General features: G+C 42.6%; 1 long non-coding RNA gene across 1 annotated transcript in view; it reads left to right on the top strand.

Moving 5' to 3' along the window:
- LOC134480681 (uncharacterized) overlaps positions 1 to 23,040 on the top strand; it is a 43,198-nt gene that overhangs the window by 2,503 nt on the left and 17,655 nt on the right. The gene's annotated exons all lie outside the window — the stretch shown is intronic.

The raw sequence follows: 23,040 nt of genomic DNA, 5'->3' as shown, positions 1-23,040 counted from the left end.
CAATGAGATTTGTCCATGCTGGTCACGATGATTCTTGACTAGGGATGGCTTGTTTTTTAATCCTTGTGGCATTTGGCAGTATTTAGAGATGATTTTGATGGCCATGATTGGAGATGATTCTGTCATGCACAGTGAATGGGTAGAAGTTGGATATACTGCAGAGTAACCTATACCAACAGGGGTCATTCATAACAGAATATGATTCGGTAAATATGATTGACGCTAAGAGTCCCCATTTGAGTTAGCACAATGGTCCATGCTCCCTTGAAACACATCTCCCCACCTCCTCAAAGCAGCCCCGCTCCTTTCAGACTCCTTTTCTTTCACACACAATTTTTTCTCCTTTCAAACTTATTTGCTATTTGCTTTTCTTCTCTAGAGTATCAGATGTACGTGTAGTGAGTGATCCTGTCTAGTTTCTTTTGAATTTCTCATTCTTCTGCAAACAAAGACACCCAAGCTCAGCACATAGCACATACTTACACAAGTCTCTTCATAGATACGAAAGAAGCAAAGACGGTAGGGAGAAGAAAGGGAAGAGGGAGGGAAGAGAGGAAGGAGGGAGAGGATTAATGTCTGGCTAGATAATGAAAAGACTGAGACAGAAAAAACATACCCCAGTGCTCTAAAGATTAATACCAGCAAATCCTGACTATGAACCCTGTGTTAGCATCTCATGCAATTGGCCATAAGAACACTTTTTTGGTGGGAGGTTTGGTAATAATTCCTGAAGAGTCATGGATGCAGGCACTGCTCCTGGATGTCAGGATGATACTGAATGGTCAGAAGCTCTCCACAGAGTTTGGAGTAGAGTGTAGCAGACTGGCTCTCAGAGCTCGCTCTCAGTCTGAGTGCTACTGATTAATATCGGGACTCTGTGAACTTCTTTTTGCGTTCTGAGATCCACAGGGCCTTCCTCCACTAATTCCCTCAGTTTTGGCGGTTCCTGCTGTTCGCTGTTTTTTTTTTTTTTTTACACTGCCTGTGGGAACGGCTTTCTGAAGATTACACGCTGAAAGTCTTCTTTGTGCTCTGCCATTATTACAAACAGTTCAACCATATCTTAAGCGAGGATTCCGGTTAAAATGTTAACATGTTGCCCGGACTATCAGTTGCTAAATAAAATGAATTCAGCGCAGGTTGGGTAGGGTGGTCCATGCTTTTAATCCCAGCAATCAGGAGGCTGAAGCAGGTGGAGCTCTGTGCGTTCCAGCTGTGCCCAGTCTACAGTATGAATTCCAGGCCAGTCAGGGCTATGTAGCGAGACTCCCTTAAAAAAATTACAATTGAGATACAGTTATTGTAGACACTGGAATGAAGATACTTGACCCCAGATTTGTCTATAGAAAAGAGGACAGCAATGACCTTACAATCCTGACCTATTCATATTATTTTTGCCCCAGTTGGGAGTACAAGTGGCCCTGCAAGACATACGTCTTTCACACAGAAAACACATGTTTCAGAAGAGATTTGACTTTATCAATTTTGCCTCTGGTTTCCTCCTGAGCCTTTAAACTCTGGAACTTTCATCATTCTCCCATCCCCCCCACTCCCAGCCGCTGTCTTTATCCCCTAATTACATGAGCTTAACTTCCCCTGACCTACAGAGAGTCAAGAAAAATTGGCATATAAAGCCCTGTTGTATTTTGGTCTGACCTATGGGTCCTTTAAATGAAGCCTGAATACAGTGCGGGGGGGGGTGAGGTGGGGTGTTTGAGCTGCCAATGCTTGGATGCCCATAAGGCACATAAATCTCTCCAAAACTGAAGGGGCCAAGAGTGTGGTGATTTCCAAGCCCCTTGAATTTGTGACACCTCATGGTTTGATTTGCTAACACCTCCTTCCTCTCTTTTCAAGTAACAGCTGTGTTGTATGTTTATCCACACATTAAAGTCAGTCATTATTTATACCCTTTCCTTCGCATTATTTTGAGGGTAAAAACAGAGTGAGGTACTTTCTGCGTAGGCTGTGTTCTTTGGGGTTAACTAAGTTTCATTTCTCCCTATGCACCTCTGGCCCCATTACAGCTCCCCAAGTCTAGCTAATTCACCATTGCCATCTTTGAACTGTTGTTTTAAATCTTGTGTGATATTTTACTATATCCTGGCCTGTATTGCTCTCCCCGCCCCCCCTAGAATAGTCTATATTGTGAGGTGCCATCACTTTCAGATTTCACCCAGGTTAGACCAAGAATAGATAATGCAAAATTATTTCATGCTAGGATAGGGATAATCTGGGTTTAGAATGCAGTATTTATTGGGTAACTTCATAAAGAGAGAAGCCCATCTGGCCAATGATGGCTGAAAAGGCTTCACCAATTTCATGGAAAGAACAGTAATAACCACACTATTAGGTACCACAAGTGTTGATTCCCTCTGTACGTGGAGGGAAGTAAGGTCTTGGAAAATGAAATTGGAGAGCAACAAGCAGTGCCCTTTAGGACACTGTGATGTACCCAGAAACTCTCAGCTTAAGTTAGTCCAGGCACATGTCTCTACTCGTTGACAATGGTGGAAGGATGAGTGTGATCACCCTGGCAGCCTTAGTCTTTCTGTGGTACCACCAATGCTCATGGACCTCCATCCCTCTTCTCTAGTGCTCCCCTCACAAGAACAGTAGGAGAGGACCTACTCATTACCAACATCTTATTCCTTAGAAGGAGCCTCCAAACAATGGAAAGTTTTAGTTCTTTGTTCCTAGCCCCCTGTGTTACAATTTTGTATCCAGGTCCTTTTTTTTTAAAGTCTCATTTCAGGGGCTTTGGAGCAAATCTTCCTGGAGTTTGAACTGAGAAATGTTTAAGAAATACCATATTATATAACATGCTCTGGCTCTCTCTGAATCTGTAGTTGAGTAGTAGTCAGAAGTTTAGCTGCAATACCCCAATGCTTCATTCAGGATGAAGTTAGGTGACTCTGCCACTACTTAGAGGGTTCTCATTTGAACCCTAATTCCATGGCTCTGGGTACCTCCTCTTACTAGAAAGTTCAACTGATAACTCCTTACCCATAATACTCCCTAAGGAAAACTTCCTTATTCCTTGTATCACCAGCTTGCTCTGGTTGGTCATAATTGGTCTGATTAGCAATGGCCATGTATGCAAACTCTCCAGGACTAAAGGGGGAAAATCCAAGTGTGTCCTTGGCAAGTGTGAACTGAAAAGTTGGTGAGCCCCAGGCAGCTGCAAGCAGTGTCAGAAGCATGCTCCCCAGTCGGAGTGATAGCCGTTCACAGTTATATGCAAACTGAATTTAGGGTGCAGCCAACACTCTAAGGAGAAGCATTGTTGATGGACAGACGGTGTCCATCAGGTGAAAGAAACCACAAACCTTGCCTGTGTGAAATCTGTATTCAGCCTCTAGATGCAAGTCTATCTCCTATGTCTGCCCCATACTGACAAGGTAGTCATACAACAAATTCCCATTTTTGTGAGTGAGCAAGACTGTCCCTTGATACTATGAAAACTTGGTCCTGTTACTCACCTAGTGCCCACTAGCCATGAGACCACCATCTCCTGCCTTGGCAATGCCTTGGTTTCTAGGTAGGATATAACTTCTAATGGCTGATCTTGTGTCTTCCCAAAAGAAGGGCCCACCGAGCAGGTTTGAAAGCCTATAGTAGCATCGTTTTGCTTGAGTAACCAATGCTAGTCCTTACTCACGGACAAGATCATGTTTCTTATGAAATAGCTCCAGCTTTAGCCACAGTTCTCGTGCCCGTTGAGCACTTCTTTCCCAGCGTTGGCCTAGCCTCTATGACTGTGTTGGAGGAATGTGATCAGAAGTGTTAGAGGACAGAATCCAAATGGTACCTCAGGCTCCTATGTGTTCTTTCAAAGGTTTGCCTTTCCTGGGAAAAGAATGTGCTCCAGGGAACTTGTTAGTCCCACAGGGATAACAGCTGAGTTAGAGCAGCCACAGTTCGTACATAGACCTGCAGCCCTAGGTTGCCCCTGTAACAAACCTGTGGATTTGTGAGTCCTAGCAAATGCTATTGTGGCACAGGAATGAGATTCGGTTGTCAGATAACATCCGTGTCCTGCGACTTTGGCCCTGTTTCGTATTTTCTCACGGTCTGGCTGTCTTCTGCGGCTCTTTCTCTCATTTAATGTTAGTTCTGACCCACTGGCTCTCAGCTTTTTACTTTTAATGTGTGCTTTACTCATCTGTATCTTACACGTAGATACAGATGTCCATTGGTCATTGTCTTAGTTAGAATTTCCATTGCTGTGAAGAGACCCCATGATCAAGGCAACTCTTATAAAGAATGGCATTAATTTAATTGGGGTCGGCTTATGGGTTCAGAGGTTTAGTCCATGATTATCAAGGTGGGAAGCATTGCAGCATCCAGGCAGGCATGGTGCTGGAAAAGGAACTGAGAGTTCTACGTCTTGTTCCGACGGCAATGAGGAGAAAACTTGTCTTCCAGGCAGCTAGGAAGAGAGTCTCAAAGCCCACCCCCAAAATGACATACTTCATCCAACAAGGCCACACCTACTCTAGCTAGGCCACACCTCCTAATAGTGCCACTCCCTGGACCAAACCACCATAGTCATCTCTTCAATGTTTTTGAGGGCTCCTTCAAAACCACGTGTCCGCGTGGCATTACCTATTGCTTTCTTGTGGCCTTAACATGCTGCTCTTCCTTACCCTTGCTCAGGGGGATAGCACTATCATTTGCCTAGCTGCACAAGCCAGAAATCGACTTTCCCTTTACTGTGTTCTAACCCCTTGACTTTGCTATGTACTTGGTAACCCATGGCATGAAGTTCTACTTCTAAATGGTTTCCTGAAGTAACTGCAATTCCCTGTCTCCAGTATTGATGACTATGGGTTAAGCAGTTGTCCTCTTTCATCTGGCAACCTCTTTTTAGAAATCCTAGAATAGAGATTGTGGGTCTCTTGCCATCTCCCCTCTTGTCTCCTGATGAGGTTTCCAGAATGTTCTTTTTGATATGTGAACATGGCAAACATCTCCAATAGCCTCTTTCCAGTTCCTTCAGGACAGAGTTCAAAGTTTTTACCTAGGCATATAAATTTCTGTATGATCTCACCTCTTGAGCAGTTTGCCATAATGACCCAAATGGAGTGGTGCCCTCAACCCTGAAGGGAGTAACACATATATGTGGATATAGAATTCTTGTATGAATCCAGGGGTTTGACTTAACAGGGGTAGTAAGGGAATAATAAAAAGACAGACACATGGTCTCATGCACAGAAAATCTGGGATTAGGTGGTCTGGGCTCTCTGATAGGAAGACACAGAAGACAGGAGCTCAGCATGTTTATTAAATACAGTTGAACAGGAAGGCAGGGCTATTGCACACAGCTGAATCAAGGAGGCAGATTTAGCAGCTCTGTAGGAGCATTCGCTGTAGGAAAGAAGTCTTCAAGCTGTAATCATAGGGGTGCAGAGTTAGCCTGAAGGAGGCAGAAAGTAGTACACTTCATCACCTTCAAACTTGGACCAGCAGGGAATGCTTTGCCATTAACCTGAGCCAGGCCCAGGAAGGCTCTGTGCTTTCCATTGTCAAAGACATTGCAGTCTGACATGACAGTGCCCATGTCAATAGCACTCATAGGCTTGGGACTTCACTCACTCAGGACTCTCCCTACATATGGAAATGCACTTGGATTATAAACACTGAAAAGAGGTACTCTATTCATACAAGAGTGTTTGCTGATTCCCAACCCCAGTCAAGTCTAGAAAGCTACCCTGAGGGGTAATGAGATCTGAAGAGGGAAGCAGCAGCCAGGAAAAAGGACTGAGATACCTTGTACTTGAGGAATTAAAAGATCAGATTGGTAGAGCAAGAGTAATGTAGGTTCTGGGACTGGAGAGATGGCTCGGTGGTTAAGAGCACTGGGTGCTTTCCAGAAAACCGAAATCCAGTTCCTGGCTACCACCTGCCTGCTCATGACCGTCCTTAATTCCAGTCTCAGAGATCTGTTGTTCTTTTCTGGTCTCGGCAGGGGCCAGAATGTGTGTGATGCGTAGGCATACATGTAGGTAGGGCACTCACGCACATATTAAATTTTAAAAAGAATGGCGGTCTTAATGGAGACCCAAAAGCCTTATGGACCACATGGAAAAGTCTGGTCTCTATTAGAGCAGAAATTGATGATCAAGGTTAAAATGTTGATCAAGCCACGAAACTCTAATTACCTAGAATAATTTCTACTTGGGGGTTTCTTCAGACTTTTCACACCTTAGCTTTATAGTTTTAAAAATGATGGCAGTAAATGACTCTGAAATGAATTTTATTGACTCTGAGCACACAGGTCAAGGCACCATCCGGAGGTCATTAGAATGTACCCCTGCCTTCTGGAAGAATCTTCAGTAAATCTCTCCCGAACAATGGGTGTTTGTTGCCAAAGGTATTCACTGCAGAGAAGTAATCGCTGCTTTTGTTGACAGATTTAGAGATGTTTTGCCAAACACTATCTTAAAATACTATGATTAGATGTAATTTCGCAAAAATGAGTCTATAATGGCGGTGATTCACTTGCCGTTATCAGCTGAGGAGTATCTTGTATTTACAGTTTATTTAATTTACATTTGATTAATTTGCACTGAGTGCAAGCAGTTACTCTGTAATTATCTCTTTGTCTACAGCAGGATACATGCAAAATAATGTTTGGAAGATTGCAAAGTCAGAAGATGTGAGCATGAAAAGTGCCCCTGATATAATCTCTCTCGTCTCCTCCTGGTGCGGAAAGCACCCCCGTTACGACTCCAGTTCTGAGGAGGTCGCAGTTCTGTATCCCCCCACACACGTAAACACACAAAACATCACTTATCTCTCATTTCACAATTTAAGTTGCTGTACACAGCAACTTTTGTTTGTCTAGTTCTGCTAAATCCATCATCATTAGGCAAAGCTGTTCTTTTAAACATACGTTTCAGGAAATCATACACACAGATCTTCCACAAACTCCTCCCGGATAACAACTGTGCTCTAGGGCGGGATGCATCTCAGTTGAGAGAGTGCTTTCTGAGCATGCATGAAGTCCCAGGTTCGATACCCTGGTGTCAAGGAAACTGAGTATGACGGGCTGAGCTTGCACCCCAGCTCTGAGGAAATAGAAACATGGCTGTGAGGAGCTCAAGGTCATCCTTGGACATACAGCACATTTGTATACATGGTATCCCATCTGGGAGGGCTGAGTCGGGGGAGAAATACGCTTGGATTCTCTTTAGTCATATATCCCTTTGATTTTTAAGAATGTATTGCGCTCTTCGGAAGTTGTGTTTGATGGCACTTGTGTATGCATTGGCCACAGATACTGTTAACCAAGGCTCAACAAACTGTAGCCTTTGAGCCAAATCAAACTTATTGCCTATATTTGTATAGTCTCTTGAGTTAAGGATGGTTTTAACCAATTTTAAGTGTTAGAAAGCATTCAGAGAAAGAACAGTTGATGACATGCGAATATTATATAAAATTCAAATTTGGGAATCCATGAATAGTTTTGCTGGGACACAACTACATCATTCATTTACTTACCGTCTTTGAGTGCTTTTACCCTGCATGGACACAGTGAGCTGTGCAGTGGCGACAGTCTGGTCTGCCGTGCCTTAGATATTTATTATCTGGCCCCTTACAGAGAATGTTTGCTGATCCCTAGCCTGACGTAATTGTGGTAATCTCATTTCCCTTGTGAATGATTGGTTTGAGAATGAGCATAAAACCACAGTCCTGGGAAATGGAGAATCAGAAGTCTGATGGGGCTTCTGGGAAAGGTTTCTAGGCTTCTAAAGAAAGCATAGGAGAGACAGACGGTTTCTTCACTCTTTGTTGCCGCTACTGCTGGGTGAGAGAGTTGGTGCTGTGGCAGCCATCTTGTGGCCAGAGTCTCTAGAGAGATGAGAGCAGCTAAGGATGACTATGGGGAGGTGATGGGAACATGGATGCTGAGCCCTCAAATGAGCCCCAAGCCCCATCTTGCCTTTTGTGCATCCAGTTGTATTTGCTCATCTACTTAATTAATATTTAAGTCACTGTTTTCAGGGTGAAGCTTCAGCTCTTTGGTGTTAAAGTCTCCTAAGTAGGACCCAGTGATGCATGAGCTTATGCCTGGTGTTGAGATTACAGGAAAGGCAAAGTAAACTAAAATAGCTTTCCCAGTTTCTCCTCGGTCTATTAGGGAATGGAGTCTACAACACTGGTACAAGGAATGAATGTTTGTGGCTGTCTTGGAGAGTCAGGGTGGACTTTGCCCAGGTGCTCATTTTTAATCTGGAAAATTGGAAAGTGATCTGGATTTGATGAGACCAATTCACAGGAAGACCAATCACCATTTGAGGCAAAGTGAGGAACTGTATAACAGGGCAAAGGACAGCTGAGCTAGGATGGTATTTGCTGGTGTGGCTGCTGACGAGAGGCTACTGTTACAGATGCTGCTGAAGAGGGAGGGGTACCTGGGTTCCTCCTCAGATGTACTTTTGTAACAACCATGATTAGTATCTGTGGAGAAAAAAACTGTCTAAAAACCAGTGGTAGGGCTGGAGAGGTCAGCCAAAGGTTAAGAACACTTACTGCTCTTGCAGAGGACACAGGCTCAGTGTCTCTCACACAAGGAAGTTCACAACTGCCTGTAACTCAAGTTCCTGGGAATCCAATGTCCTCTTCTAGCCTCTCTCTCTCTCTCTCTCTCTCTCTCTCTCTCTCTCTCTCTCACACACACACACACACACACACACACACACACAAATAATTCTTAATAAAATGATCCCAACATTAAGGAATTGATGTTAGTACCCAGTGTCATTCATCGAGTTCTTGCTAGGTTAAGCTTTTAATGTGTAAAATCTCACTCAGTCACTCAATTTCTTCATTGTTTAGTGAGAAGCTCATAAGATGAGATCTTCTTTTTACCAAGGCTATATTGAACCAAGGCAGAATCGGGTTTAAAGACCTGTCCAGTCCCATATAGTAAGTATAGAAGGGGGAGCACATCTTTGGGTGTTTTAATCCCACACCAGTCTGCTGGGAGCATAGACAAAATCTCTTCAGCCCTTTGGCCAAGAATGTGCTAGATCTCATATATTGGGTATCCAGCAGATTCTGTAAGTCTTGCTCATCAAGTATAACAGCTTTCAGGAGCTATGACACAGTTGCATTTCAGAGGGTCTTGCTTTCTATTTCTTAAAGAAACTGCACATATTAAAAGCGAATATGGAGATTTCCTGTGTTAACTTAGTGTTGTGGTTTGAACTTAGCCATACCAATTTGGCCCTTTATGTAATTTATAATTTAAAATAGATGCTATCATAGACTTTACCTCATTGAGGGGTGGGGCCTTATGAGGAACCCCCCCCCCCCACATGAGGAAATGTTGATGGGCCCAGTTGAAGATTTTCTTTAAAGACCATGAGTACGCAGCCTAATGTTCGTTGTGGTACTATATATACTGTGTAAACTGCACCCCACATATATACGTCCCCAAATTCAAGGATGGGTCCAGAGGTGAGTAAAGGAGAAAATAATCAGGGAAATCCCAGTTTCTCCCCGTATATAAAATGAAAAATTTGAAGAACAAGGAGAAAAAAAGAACACTTGCGATTCAGAGGTAAGGGCAGGGAGCTGGATCATATGAGAAGCAGAACAAAGGCGAAATTGTCAAATGTCAGCTTGTCAAAGGCAATTAGGAGTAGTTTCAAACAAGTGAGGCTGATAGGAAAGTGAGTGGGAAGGGGGAGCTCTCTGGAGCCACAGGGGTAGTAAGTAACACAGGGGTAGGATGGGAGGCAGTACAAACCCTGGAAAAACCTTTATGGCTGGTTCTAAGCAGCATGGCCCGAGTTCTCGAATGGAGCGGGGACCAAGTGGGAAGAAGGGCAAGGCACTGTAGTCATTCATGGAGAGCCCCGATGACACACCCAGATAGCTGGCATTCAAGTCTCGCTCAGCCACTGGACCACACAGGGCGGTGAACTGGTTCTTACACACTTTCTTTGCCTTGTCTGTTACATGGATCTCAGCAGAGCTCCTGATCCTTGCAGAGCTGACGGAAGAATGGAGTGAAGTCATGCAAACCAAATGTCTCACCTTGTTCTGCACACACAGCAAACTGTTCAGTAAATATCAGCGATGTGGACATCACCACTGTTTGGGCAAGAACTGCTAAATCAGTCTTCCATTCTCCACACAGTCTTCCTCACCAGGTGGACTATAGTGCTTGCTTAGGATGGGCATTTGAAACTACCTGTTAAATGAACAAATAGCTCTTTTTCCTAGAATTACCACCATCATCAATATCTATCTATCTATCTATCTCTCTATCTATCTATCTATCTATCTATCTATCTATCTATCTATCTATCTATCTATCTCTATCTATCTATCTATCTCTATCTATCTATCTATCTATCTATCTATCTATCTATCTATCTATCTATCATCTATCTATCTATCTATCTATCATCTATCTATCTATGTATTTTGGTTCAACTACTTCTGCAGTTGATTTGCTCATTCTTCTGCAAAGGAGTATACAGTGGTGAGAATTTTAATGCATGAGTGGTTTGGACAACAGCCCCAAATGTCTTATTTTTACTACATATTATTATAGCACTACATTCATGGTTAGGGGTCAGCTGCCATTTCCTGAGCTTTATAACATGCCTGTTTTAATTAACATCAAACTAAATTTTGGCAAACAGGTGGTCAGCCCAGATGTGAATGTTATTTTTAAAAGTGCCTTATGGCTGTTAAATCTCTCTTTTTAAAAAAAGCAAAACCTATATGAGTGTGGGCATGTGGTGGGGGAGGGGACAGCAGAGCCGTAAAATCTGAAATACTGATTATCTCAGGCTTTCCTTAGGCAAGCTTCAATGACGACAAGAGGCTTTCAAAATTATTAAAATATGTGTACATAGGCCATGGACTAATAAATTAAATGAAAGCCAGAATTACAATAAAAACGAGGTGGCCACACACCGGACAGATAAAAGAAAGTGTATAGAGGTTACATGCACCCTGTATAGCTTAGAAAAATAAGTGGCAGTGTGTGAGTGTCAGGCCACAGGAATGCACTTCATGGAGGTTTCTACTCTTAGAGATGTGACAATATGTTTGTATGTGTGTGAACAGTGGTCACACAACATATTTATAAGCCCAGTCATTGCAATACATGTTTTGATAAAATTAATTTCCTCTCTAGGGGTTCTACATTTTCAAATTCAAGTACATGCATGCGTGTGTGCGTGCGCGCGCGCGTGTGTGTGTGTGTGTGTGTGTGTGTGTGTGCGCGCGCGTGCAGTATGCTGGCTACAATTCCTTTATGGCAGTCTGAGAACAACTTTGAGGAGTCGATTCTCACCTTTCCGCCTTGTTTTTGAGGTACCGTTTCTCTTGTTATTTTTGCTACTGCACACCCCAGGCTGGCTGGCCAGTGAGCATCCAGGCAGTTCTCCTCTCTCAGCCTTGCATCTCCTGTATCCGTTTTGGGACTACAGATAGGCACTACCACATGCAGCTTTTTATATAGATTCCACTGAGGACTTCAGATTGTCACGCTTGCCCGTTTGCCCACTGAGCCATCTCCCTGGCAATGATCTTATGTTTTAAAAGTAGACCACGTGACTCACGGCATCTTCGTTGATACTCCTTCGTCTCAGTGTGAGTTTCATGCCAGGACTGTGACTTTGCCCTGCGTGGTTTCTCAAACCCACATTTCTCTTTGTTATCCCTTCATCTATGTTATGGCTTTCTCAGTCTGGGCCACAGTAGTAGAAACAGTCTGGTCCAGCTGCATCCACTGATGGTGGCCTCTAAATCTCTTATCTATATATCACTTACAGCATTATTTATTTAAAATGAAATTTAAGCGTATTCTTTCTCTGGCTAGAACATCTTATGGCATTTAGTCATCCCACTGGATTAAGTTAAAACTCTTAATCATGGCCTTCAAGGCCTGGGAAGCTTTGACCGTGGCTCTTGCTCCTTCCTTCTGCAACCTTCTGGATTTCTGTGCTTTAAATGCCCTGGGTTTCCTTCTGCTTCCTGAATTTCCTACATCCTCCACTGATGCAGAAACTTGGTATATCCTGTCTCCACTTTTATTTCCTCATTATGTAATCAATCGGACCTAGCATTCCTGAGCCTGGGTTCAGTTCTTCAGTGAAAAGGCATGTATGAAAGCAGACATCAATGGGAAAAGGAACACACCTATCACACAGAGGTCTGAACGGCATACTCCATGAAGAAAAACATCTTTTGATACACAGGAAGATATACTTACTTCGAATCAACTCATTAGCCATCGACTTCTAGCGAGGAACATGGAGTTCATACAAATTCCTAGTTGTCTATGTGTTTCACTTCTCCAAATTCCATTTGCTTTATATAGTGTGGAATAGATATTATTATCATCTGCATCCTATACATGACTAATAGAGTCAAGGAAAAGTTGAGTAATACTTTCAGGTATGCCCAGATAGTACTCTCTGTCTATTAACTATAACTATATACCTGAGACACTCAAGTTTCAAAGAGAAAACATTTATTTTGGGTAAAGGTTCTGGAAGTCCTAGTCCAAGATTTTGAAGTCTCAGTTGTGGGCCTCAATGCTTAAATATGAATAAGGGAGTAAAAAAAACTAACTGGATGGAATGGGGGTTCTCAAATCCCTTTGGGGGATCTTGTGAGTCTTAGGAACTTTCTACTTGACCTTACCCTTGAAGATCCACAACTTTTCCAATAGTCCTACTCTGGAATCCAAAGCTTTAATTTGTGAGAGTTAAAGGGACACTCATCTAAACCACAGAATTCTGTTACTCATTGTTCTGGATCCAAATGAAAGCTCTATTTAGCTCTAAAATTATATACACAATTAAATTTTCTTATCAACTTTTTACATTCAATTTATTTTAATAACACTTTGTCATCTTTCAATTCCTCCTAGATTTTTACCACTTCCTTACCTACCAAAATTCATGTTCTCTTAAAATAAAGAAAATCATAAAATAAGAACAAAGTTTAAAACAATAAGACAAAGTGTCCCCAAACAAAACAAAAAGTACACAAAAAACGTGGAGTCCATTTTTGCATTAGCAAACTATTTCTGGACATGAAGCCTGCCCTGGAGTGTGGTTGATATGCCCAGTGACGCTCCATTGAAGATACAGATTTTGCTTTTCCCATCAAATTTCAATTGCAAATAGTTTCTTGGTAAGAGTTAGGACTTTATGTTCATGTTTCTCTGCGACTGCTCAACTCTTTTCTCTGTGGAAGAAGAAGACGAAAACAAACAAGAATAGGGGCTTAAATATGAATTTCTAGTAACTAGCAAGGCTCAGTCACATGCCTTGTAAACTGTTGACTGGGTATTAGAAAACAGTTCTCACACAAAACTGGACTCAGTACCAGCTTCTCAGTCTCTAGTCTTCTGAAGCACAGGAAATGGCTTCCTTCAGGTGGAATTTCCCAAGGGAAGCTTCTAGCTCATTGGATGACACCGTTAAAAGAGCCAAGTGGGCACATCCCACCCACAGAGAAGATAACTTCTCTTACCATGTTTGTAGCAAGCACTCAGAAAGCCTGCTGGAATTAAATGACAAAATTCATCACAACTAATTTCTATTTGTCATCTATTAAGCTACATTGTTTTGTCCTCAACGTCAGCTTAAATAATGAACCTCTTTGCCATGGAGTAAATTAACCTCCACTTTATGTTCTTGTCATTGTCAAATGTAAGCATCACTTGCACAGTTGAGGAAGATTCATTAGTAACACAAATGCGCAAGCTCCACTTGAGGAAAGGATAAGAGCCATTGAGACCCTGTCATAATGCACGTCATGGATACTTGCCCCGCCGTTATTTATAAAGCCTCGTGTAATTTCCGGGATTATTTTCAGCCTTGGCAATTAGCTCAGAATGCCTCAGGGGCAGCGATATGCCTCTGAGAGGTGTGATGACCTGCCTCAAGGGGCTGTGACATTTGAGAACAGGTAACGCCATCTGCAAACAGCCTGAGATTCATGACATCAGCAGAGGCTTCAAGTAACCTCCGCATGGACAGCTATGGCCAACATCTATACAGTAGGGGCCCTTCTCATTCACATTACTGAGGCATTCTGGAAAGTCATGCATGGCCTTTGCTCGTGGGTAGCTTAGGTATGATCCGTCATCATATCTGAATTCATTCATACTTGCCAGCAAATCATGTCTCAGCTGTTCAGATCCTAGTGACTAAGTGGCCATTTATCTTGGTCATATTGTATTTCTCTTTACTACTTCACCCTCCCCATGCATCATTTTACTGCATGCCCTTCTTTTCATTAGAGAACAGATTCTTAAGAACGATGACGCTCTCCACCTTCATCCTGTGTGAACGCATCGTTTCCTGCCCCCAAATCAGATTAGCAGAGGGCTAGAAGTTTTACAATGATATGTCTTATGACACCAGTGTTTATCTCCTAAGTGACACATTGCAGAATGAAGAATAGATGCTAAGTACCTGCCGCTATAGGTTGTTTTGCTCTCAGCCTAACTGTGTGTTTTGTCTGCCTTTGGACAGCAGAGGTAAAGGGTCTCATGAAGAGGCAATGGGAGTGTCCACCTAGCCGACATCAGTGCCACCGTTAGATCTCTGCTGACCCTTTGCTCTCTGGCAATATTATCTGCCTCTATGGGCTTTAGGAAGGACCCTACCTACCTGGGTCTGGCCCATAATTTACCTTCTCTCTGTATATAGCAGTTGGTCTAGGTGTGGACGTATATCCTACCCTCCCCCGTCACTCTGTCTGTCTCTGCTTTGAGAAAATGATGCATGGAGTAGGCACACTTGTTCTTTGTACTGGTACTATGAGGTGCCAGTGCTTATCTCCTTTCGGGTGGAAAAGGCAGCTGGAGACCACTGAAACCAACATTTGGGAAGAGGGTCTGAGTCTCAGTTGTGGTATTGACAAGGTCCACGCTCACACACGCTCTTCCTGATTCCCTGAGTCATGGCAAACAGGAAGTGTGGACATCTTCCTCTTTCTGGACACGGGCAGGCCTTGATGCCTCTACATGGAAGAAACAAACTCAACACAGTGAATCTGTTCTCAGGAATGGATGAATCAAGGTTGTGTGGATTGAAGGGTATCAGGTCCTTGGAGATTCTGGACCACAAAACATCTTGAGCTAAAAGGCCCAGTTGGCACTCTCTTGTTTGGGCATCAAGTTGTGAAAAGTTACTTTAAAACCTTATATTAAATTGACTTTCAGGATCATGGGTACTGGAAGACTGGCAGCTCTGGGGAGAGTGCCATCCCTCACGTGTATATTTTACCAAGAGCTATGGGCTGAGATTGCCCTGGCTACATTATAGGGAAACACACATGACGCAACGCAGCTCTCGCTCTGCTTCTGTTCATCGCAGGTTACTGAGGTTTGATCACACACCTTTCACTGTGTGAACGGACAGAAGAGTATACACCTTGGGCTTCTGGGTCTCCGGTAGGTAAGGAAACTGGGGGAGTAGGTACAGGTTACCTTTGACCTCCGATGACTGACTCAGGCATAACATAAATTGATATTTTTTTGTAAAATAGGAGTGGAAGTAGCATTCTGCCAGAAAGTACAAATACAACTGGGTTTTTAAGAAATGGAAGAAATGCAGGCCTTCTGTTTCTTCCACTCACAGTATCTCATGATTGTCTTGTTTCTAAGCCTCTTGAGGTGTACAGGGTCTGAACGACCACTTCCATCTCTCTCAGCTGCAAATGTGCTCGGTCTCTCCAAACCCCTTCCGAACAGAAGAATCTCCATGACAGTAGTATGGAGATACAGAGATGTGTGAGACAGAAAAGCTCAGTGAATCTATACATTGTTTTATGCAGGCCAGGAGTTACTCTTAACTATATGTTCAAGAGAGGACCACAACTGTGTGAGGACCTACGGAGAGTGTTAGAGCAAGGTTATTGTTGAGAAGCCAGGGATTCCCATCAGTGGTGGTGGTGGGGCCTACCTTTAATCCCAGCACTCAGAAGGCAGAGGCAGGTGAATCTCTGTAGGTTCTGGGATAGCTAAGTCTACTGAGAGAAACCCTGTCTCAAAAACGCAACCAACAACAACTACAAAAATCTATCCTTTAGGGTAGGTGAGATGGCTGGGTGGGTAAAATGCTTGGAGTTCGAGCCTGAATACTGGAGTTTAATTCTCAGAATCTGTGAGAAGATGGGGAGGACAGGATCCACAAAGTTGTCTTATGATCTTCACAGGTACATTGTGGCATATGTGTCTGTATTCACACACACACACACACACACACACACACACACACACACACACACACACCACACAGAATCACACATACCATATATATATATATATATATATATATATATATATATATATATATATTGCTGGCAATTTGGGGGAGAGGTTCAGCCCATCACAGTGAGGAGGGCATATATATATATATATATATATATATATATATATATATATCTTTCATTTGATGGATGGCCTTATAAATCTAAATCTATATAAATCTAAATCTATATAAATCTAAATCTATATAAATCTAAAACTAAATCATAAATCTAAGAATTACCTTCCTGAGGTATCTCAACCAGAGGAGGTTACAAGAAGTTCTTGCGTGTGGTTTTGAGGTTGGAAGTGAACCAGTTGTCATGTTGCAGCTCATTCACATTGTCAACTGTTGGGGGGACATCCTCTTGCCGTGAGATAGTAGATAAACATGGATGTTTATTGCTCTGCATTAGTTTTGTGTTCCTGTGACAGAAGAATCTAAGGGAGGAAAGACTTATTTTGCTGGCAATTTCGGGGAGGGGTCTAGTCTATCACAGTGAGGAGGGTGTATTGGGGTAACTCTATCTGTGGCAGAAGGAATGTGAAGTAGAGGTACTTTATGTCATGACAGACTGATGCAGAGAGCAGGTTAAAACCAAGGCTGAATATTTATCACCTTCAAAGCCTCCCAGCTCCACCCCCCGCTCTACTCCCATGACCTATGCTGGCCAGCTAGGCACGACCTCCTAAAGGCTCTGGAGTCCACAGTGAAAAGTCCCTTCCAGTGCTCATTCTCTTCGGCTAATAAAAGAGAGGGAGAGAGAAATGCATTGCTCTGAATTGTACAGTCACTGACAGGCCCTGTGACCTTTGGGCAAGTCTGAGAACTTCTTAGGACATTGGCTTTCTAATCCACAACAAACACACTGCCTTTCTCCAAGGTTCGGTGTCAAACTCCCTGAAATAAAAATGTTGGTAGGAAGGATGCATCCTGGAAATGGTGAAATGAGGGGATAAGAGAATCTGTCGGGGAGGGGGTGGCGGTGACAGGTTTGCTCTCCGCTGATGCAGGACTGCTTTAGGATGCCTTCAACTCTCTTTTCCCTGGTGTCCCTCCCTAGTGTTGATCTATGACTTTAAATTAGTGTGTGAATGACAAGATACCACAGAGAAGCATTAGGTGCTTTAGTTTTTCAAACAGACTTCAGGTACCGGGGATGGGAGGGAGGGCAGAACTGGAGATCAGTGTTGGTCTAGAGAGACCCCGCTGCCTGCCAACTTCCCCTTGGGGAGCTCAGCACAGGCTGGAAGATGCATGACTCCGGGCGAGTCTGATCAATAAAGGGCATGCTTACTATAGCAACGCAGTGTGGTGGCAGGGTTGCCCACAGATCACATGCCCCTTTCTCTATGCACTGTGGAGTGGGGAGCAGGCAATTAGAACTTGCAGGCAGCTTCTTCTAGAGGTCAGAGAGATGACAGATGAACAGACAGCTTTTCTGCTCTTCCGTCCCAGAATGGGCAGGGAAGGCTGGTAGCTCACAATTGGTACTAGCCTTGGAATGAATGAATATGCATGCATGCATGCACACATGCATGTAGGCACGCACGCACGCATGCACGCACGCACGCACGCACGCACGCACATCTCCCGGAAAAAAAGCTTAGGAATAAAAGCGTGGAGAAGTCACCAAAAGCAGCAATTCTCCTAATAATAACAATGACAATAATGGCAACTATTATTGTTTGTGTGACTGTTTGATTGATGGATGTCTCACTCTCTTGTCTCTTGTCTCCATTAGAGCAGAAAGGATAAGTGTTTCATCCTCCCCTACCCTGGGTGTCTATGCCACATGTATCTGATGAATAAATGAGTCCTTTGTTTATAGTGAGCTAGACCCATACTGAAGACTTAGCATAGAGCTTCTTGTTCAGGGCTGGCAAGCATTCTGTAAGGTAATACTATTGTTGCCTGGATTGTCTCTTTTTCTGACAAAAAGAAGCTGTAAGAGAGTTTTATAGGCATTAAAACAGGGCCTTGTCATGGAGGGCTGCTCTATGCGCTGTAAGACATTCAGTGATACCTCTTTTCACATTCATTTAAGCTGTCTTTACATGGCTATGGCTCAAATACCTAGAAGGAACACTGACATTTAGAGATATATTTTGGCTCCAAGTCTGTAAAAGATCTAGGTCCCTGTGACAGGGAAGGCAGACAGAGGCGACTCAGTGTGTGGAGATGGTATTCCAGATGCTGGCAGTTTACATCATGGCGTACAGGAAGCTGAGAATGCAGGCCAGCTTCAGGGAGCTGCCCCTGATGTCTTATTTCCTTCATATATATGCTACCTCCTAAAGACTTCACAGCCTGGGTACCCAGCGCTCGAATCATGAGCCCTTGAGGGGATGTTTCAGATCCAAGCAACAGCACAATTTGAAGCTGGTGGCACATGCCCCTTTCTCCATCTGTGATCACCAGAATTCTCTGTTGACATTGCTAAATGTCTTTTGGGGGGAGGGGGTAAAAAACCATCTCCATCAAAAGCACCTGTACTAAAAGCAGGTATACCTTGGGATGAACTACGGAAGTTGGTGTGTTTTTCTTGACCTTCATGTATGGAAGGAATGTATTGCCGTCTTTGTTGATGGAGTGTGGCCTCGGATCTTTAGGAAGGCTTGTTAATTGTGTTCATATGCGCATTCACAGAGTGTATGCAGACCAGAGAGTTGTATCAAGTTTGGGCTCTGAGCTCATGACACATTATTATAAACTGGGTAGGTCCCTCAGGCAGAAATCTGGTGTCAGGGACAAGACTCCAAGGAGTCTGGGACATTCATTGCTGCTGCTGTGAATTGGATTAGCTCAGACCGAAAAAAAAAAAAAAGAATTACATCGACCCTAAAATGATCACTACAGGTAGCTGAATCCATGACTAGAACAAAGGACTAGGAGACCTTTAGACTCTGATATGAGTACTCATGGGCAAGTTGCTTTATTCTTGTGAACCCGGGTCACATCTCTAATGTCAGTGATTCTCGGTAGACTTGCAAGGATCAGTTCAAGGCATCCAGGAGACAATGGTTACTCAGAGTATATATTAAAGCAAAGGATGGGCCAAGCCAAAGACTTCCTGGCAGTGAACTCTCATCTCCATTGCTCTCTTCGTAATTTCTCATAGGCATCAAGCATCTATGTGGCAGGTAGTCTCCCATGAGTATAAAAAATATTAGTCCATTCAGTCCCTTAATAATCCTTGGTAAACATGGTGGTAAGCACAGAGCTCAATTCCAGTGCCTTTTCCTCTGGGACGTTGTTTACATTGTTAGATGATGATGCTTACATTAGCAAGGAAATCCCAACAAAGCCCACAAATGTGCCTGTGTTTGCGCTCATCTTCACAGTTAATTTATTGACTTTTGGGGCCAACATTGTTTTCGGTTTATAAAACATAAGTCATAGAAGAGTTTCAGATTTGTTCTCCTTTTAAGATTGTGCGGGGTATATATGTGTGTGTGTGTGTGTGTGTGTGTGTGTGTGTGTGTGTGTGTGGTGTGTATGTGTGCGCACACCTGCATGTACGTACGTATGTATGTATGTATGTATGTATGTATGTATGTATGTATGTATGTATTCCACATGTATGTATTCCTGTGGAGGATGGGAAAGAGCAGCAGATCCTTGGAACCAGTGTCATGAGCAGTTGCTAACCTCCCAGTATAGGTGCTGGGAATCCAACCCTGATCCTTTGTCACACAACACATGTTTTTAAAGTGCTGAGCCATCTCCCCAGGCCCCAGAATTAGTCTTAAAGTAGATCGAGACCTCCATGGTTCTCCCACAATACAATGCACATTGCCTAATTTTCTTACTTAGAAGATAGATGCTTTCCATATGCACTCATCCATAAACCTAATTACGGAACATTCACTAGAGTATAATTTAGATGATTCTACTTTAAAAATGCATTCCTTCCATATTTATACTTCAGAAAACTTTATAATTCAAAATGTAACTATTATGCTTAATTCCTCAAAGGAAGACAACTGCTCTTTGGAAATTCTTTGATTTTTCTGGGGTAAATACTCTGTCCATTTTGCTTTGTGCTTAGTTCCTGTTCTTTGGGTCTGTAGGTCGTTAGTCTGGGGTTTGTTCTTGCAATTGTCGGCTTAATCCAGTGGTGTTCATGGATGCACATTCTAATGTCCTTTGTCTACTATCTTGCTTAGAATTGTTACTACATCTTAAAATATCACATCACTCTCAAACACTCATTGTACACAATTGCTTCCCAATTGCACACATGTGTGCTAGATATTAACAAAGTGATGCTTGTTTATTCTACATAATTTATAATGTTCCTATTACCACATGAATGATTTCCACATGTCCCAGTTGGGTGTGCCCAGGAATGTGGTCTATTTTCTAATGTAACACATGGGGAATATCATCCCTCTTTGCTTGTCTCATGGAACCTAGAGTATAAAATAAGAGTAACAGTATTGATAGATAAGTATACCAGCTATTGGCTGAACTACATAACACTCCACACATTCAGAGTCCTTGAACAACTCTTTTTTTTTCCTATCAGAACATAAATCTATGGTTCAGTAGCTTGGATTGACCTCACCTAAATGGTTCTTGTGCTGGTAACAGGGAGTTCAGAAGGGCTAGGTATTCTCGCATGGCCTTACTGGGTTTCGTATTGTCTATTTGGTAGGCCAGTCTCTTCCTGTGTTCTTTTTAGCTTCAAGTTGACTAGTCTGAGTCATATGATGAGGGAGTATTCTAACAGAAGGATGGAAAAACTGGCAAGGCGCCTCAAGACATAAACTCACACCTTTACAAGGCTGGTTATTTCAGGAAGTAGAAAACCTAGGATAGTTTCAACCCTGTGGCAAACCTCTTATCTCAACCCCTGGATGCTGGGATTATAGACATAGGTAGCCACACTCAGTTCTAAGATTCTATTTGTGTTTTTTTAAGTATTTAAGTATTTATTTATTCATTCATTTATTTATTTAAGTGTGTATAGGGGTGGGTGCATATCATGACATGTATGTGGCAGTCAGAGTATGTCACAGGAATTCATTTTTCTCCTTTGAACACATGGGTCTTTGGAAGTGAACTCAGGCTCTCTAGATGGCCCAAGATTCCATTGTCTGATATGAGTTGAAGAATGCTAGAAGCCGCATTGTTTTAATGATGCCTCCAAATAAAGTTAAATGAATGATAGTGAGGCCATCACTTTGTGGAAATGGCATTCTTTTTTTTTTTTTTTTTTCCGGAGCTGGGGACCAAACCCAGGGCCTTGCGCTTGCTAGGCAAGGAGGCCATCACTTTGTAAACAAGAGAACTAAGTCCATAGAGGTTATATTATGGTCCCTTAACAGATGGGTCTGTTGATCTTCTTCACAGATGTAATAACTGAGGTTTCACACAGACCCAGGTGACAACTCCATACCAAAAAGGAAGTAAATGGTGCCTGTAGTCCTAGTATTCATTCTAGAATACTCTAGACTGATAGCAGAGAAGTGAACACTATTTTCTAACTTTTTAGGCTATATTAAGAGGCTACATGCTTACTTATCTAATAGATGAGTTTCGCAGAGTTTTGATCATGCTTCTTATATATAAACATAAAAATTCTCAATATCTCAGTTCCAAGAGCATTTATTTATAAGTTACAACATTATTACCATTCTTTCACTCATTTCTTCATTCATTGGTAGGCCTTATTCTTGTCATATTATTATAGATAAACAGTAGAAAAGATTTTTTTTCCTTTTTCTTGCCTTATACATCTTGTGGAGACCAGCAGAATAATATGATGGCCATTCATGAGCATACACAGAGGCTATGCCCAAGGCAGAGGCAACCACCACTCTGGATCTGTGCAGCAGCTATTTCAGATCAAGCAAAATCACAAACATAGCTATAGTCTCTCAAGGAAAGGAACCCAAATGATTTCATGAAACTTCCACGTAAAGGACGTTTCTGTGCGTTCTGGTAGGTTTGACTTAGTTCTGTGTGACTCTGTTTACCAGTGTGAGAAATGAGGGATAATTAATCACAGGACATCCCAGCACTGTTGAGAGACTAACAAATGAGTGATCAGACATGGGCAGCTCAATGAAAGTGCCAGTGACTGTTAGCCATTGCTGTGCATCAATGCCAAATGATTGTTTATCGTTCTGGCTTGAATAAAAATATCCCTCATAGGTTTATGTATTTAAGCACTTCGTCCCTGGCTGGTGGAGCTGTTTGGAAAGGTTATGGAACTTTTAGGAGGTAGAAACTTCCAGGAGGAAGTGACAGGCTTGAAGTTGTAGATACTGCCCTCATTTTCTGGTCTCCTCTCTCTCTCTCTCTCTCTCTCTCTCTCTCTCTCTCTCTCTCTCTCTCTCTCTCTCTCTCTGAGATGTGATCAGTTATCTTCCTCAACACTATGGTGGTCTTGTGCTTCTCCCACCCTGTCTACTCGTCATGATGGACTGTATCCTCTCTGAAACTTTAAGCCAAAGCAAACCCTTTCCTCCCTAACTTTCTTTTTGCCATGGTTGTCTATCATAGCAATAGAAGAGTAACTGATACAGCTATTTTTCTTTGACATGGTAGCCTAAGTTCCCAGGCTAGCTTTGTGGTCATCAGTCAGGAGTTCCCCAACCAATGAATTAATTGGTCATGGATGTGGGATAGGGAAGACAATACCAAGAACTTTATGAAAGGAGAAAATCTTCCTGCTTTTGTCTCACAAACCATTTGTTTGGGTCATGGCCTCTTTTTTTCATCATCATAT

The sequence above is a fragment of the Rattus norvegicus genome, chromosome 10 (genome assembly GCF_036323735.1).
Source record: "Rattus norvegicus strain BN/NHsdMcwi chromosome 10, GRCr8, whole genome shotgun sequence".
NCBI lineage: Eukaryota > Metazoa > Chordata > Mammalia > Rodentia > Muridae > Rattus > Rattus norvegicus.
The sequence above is the reverse complement of the archived record's forward strand: the minus strand, read 5'-3'. Positions and strand labels throughout refer to the sequence as shown.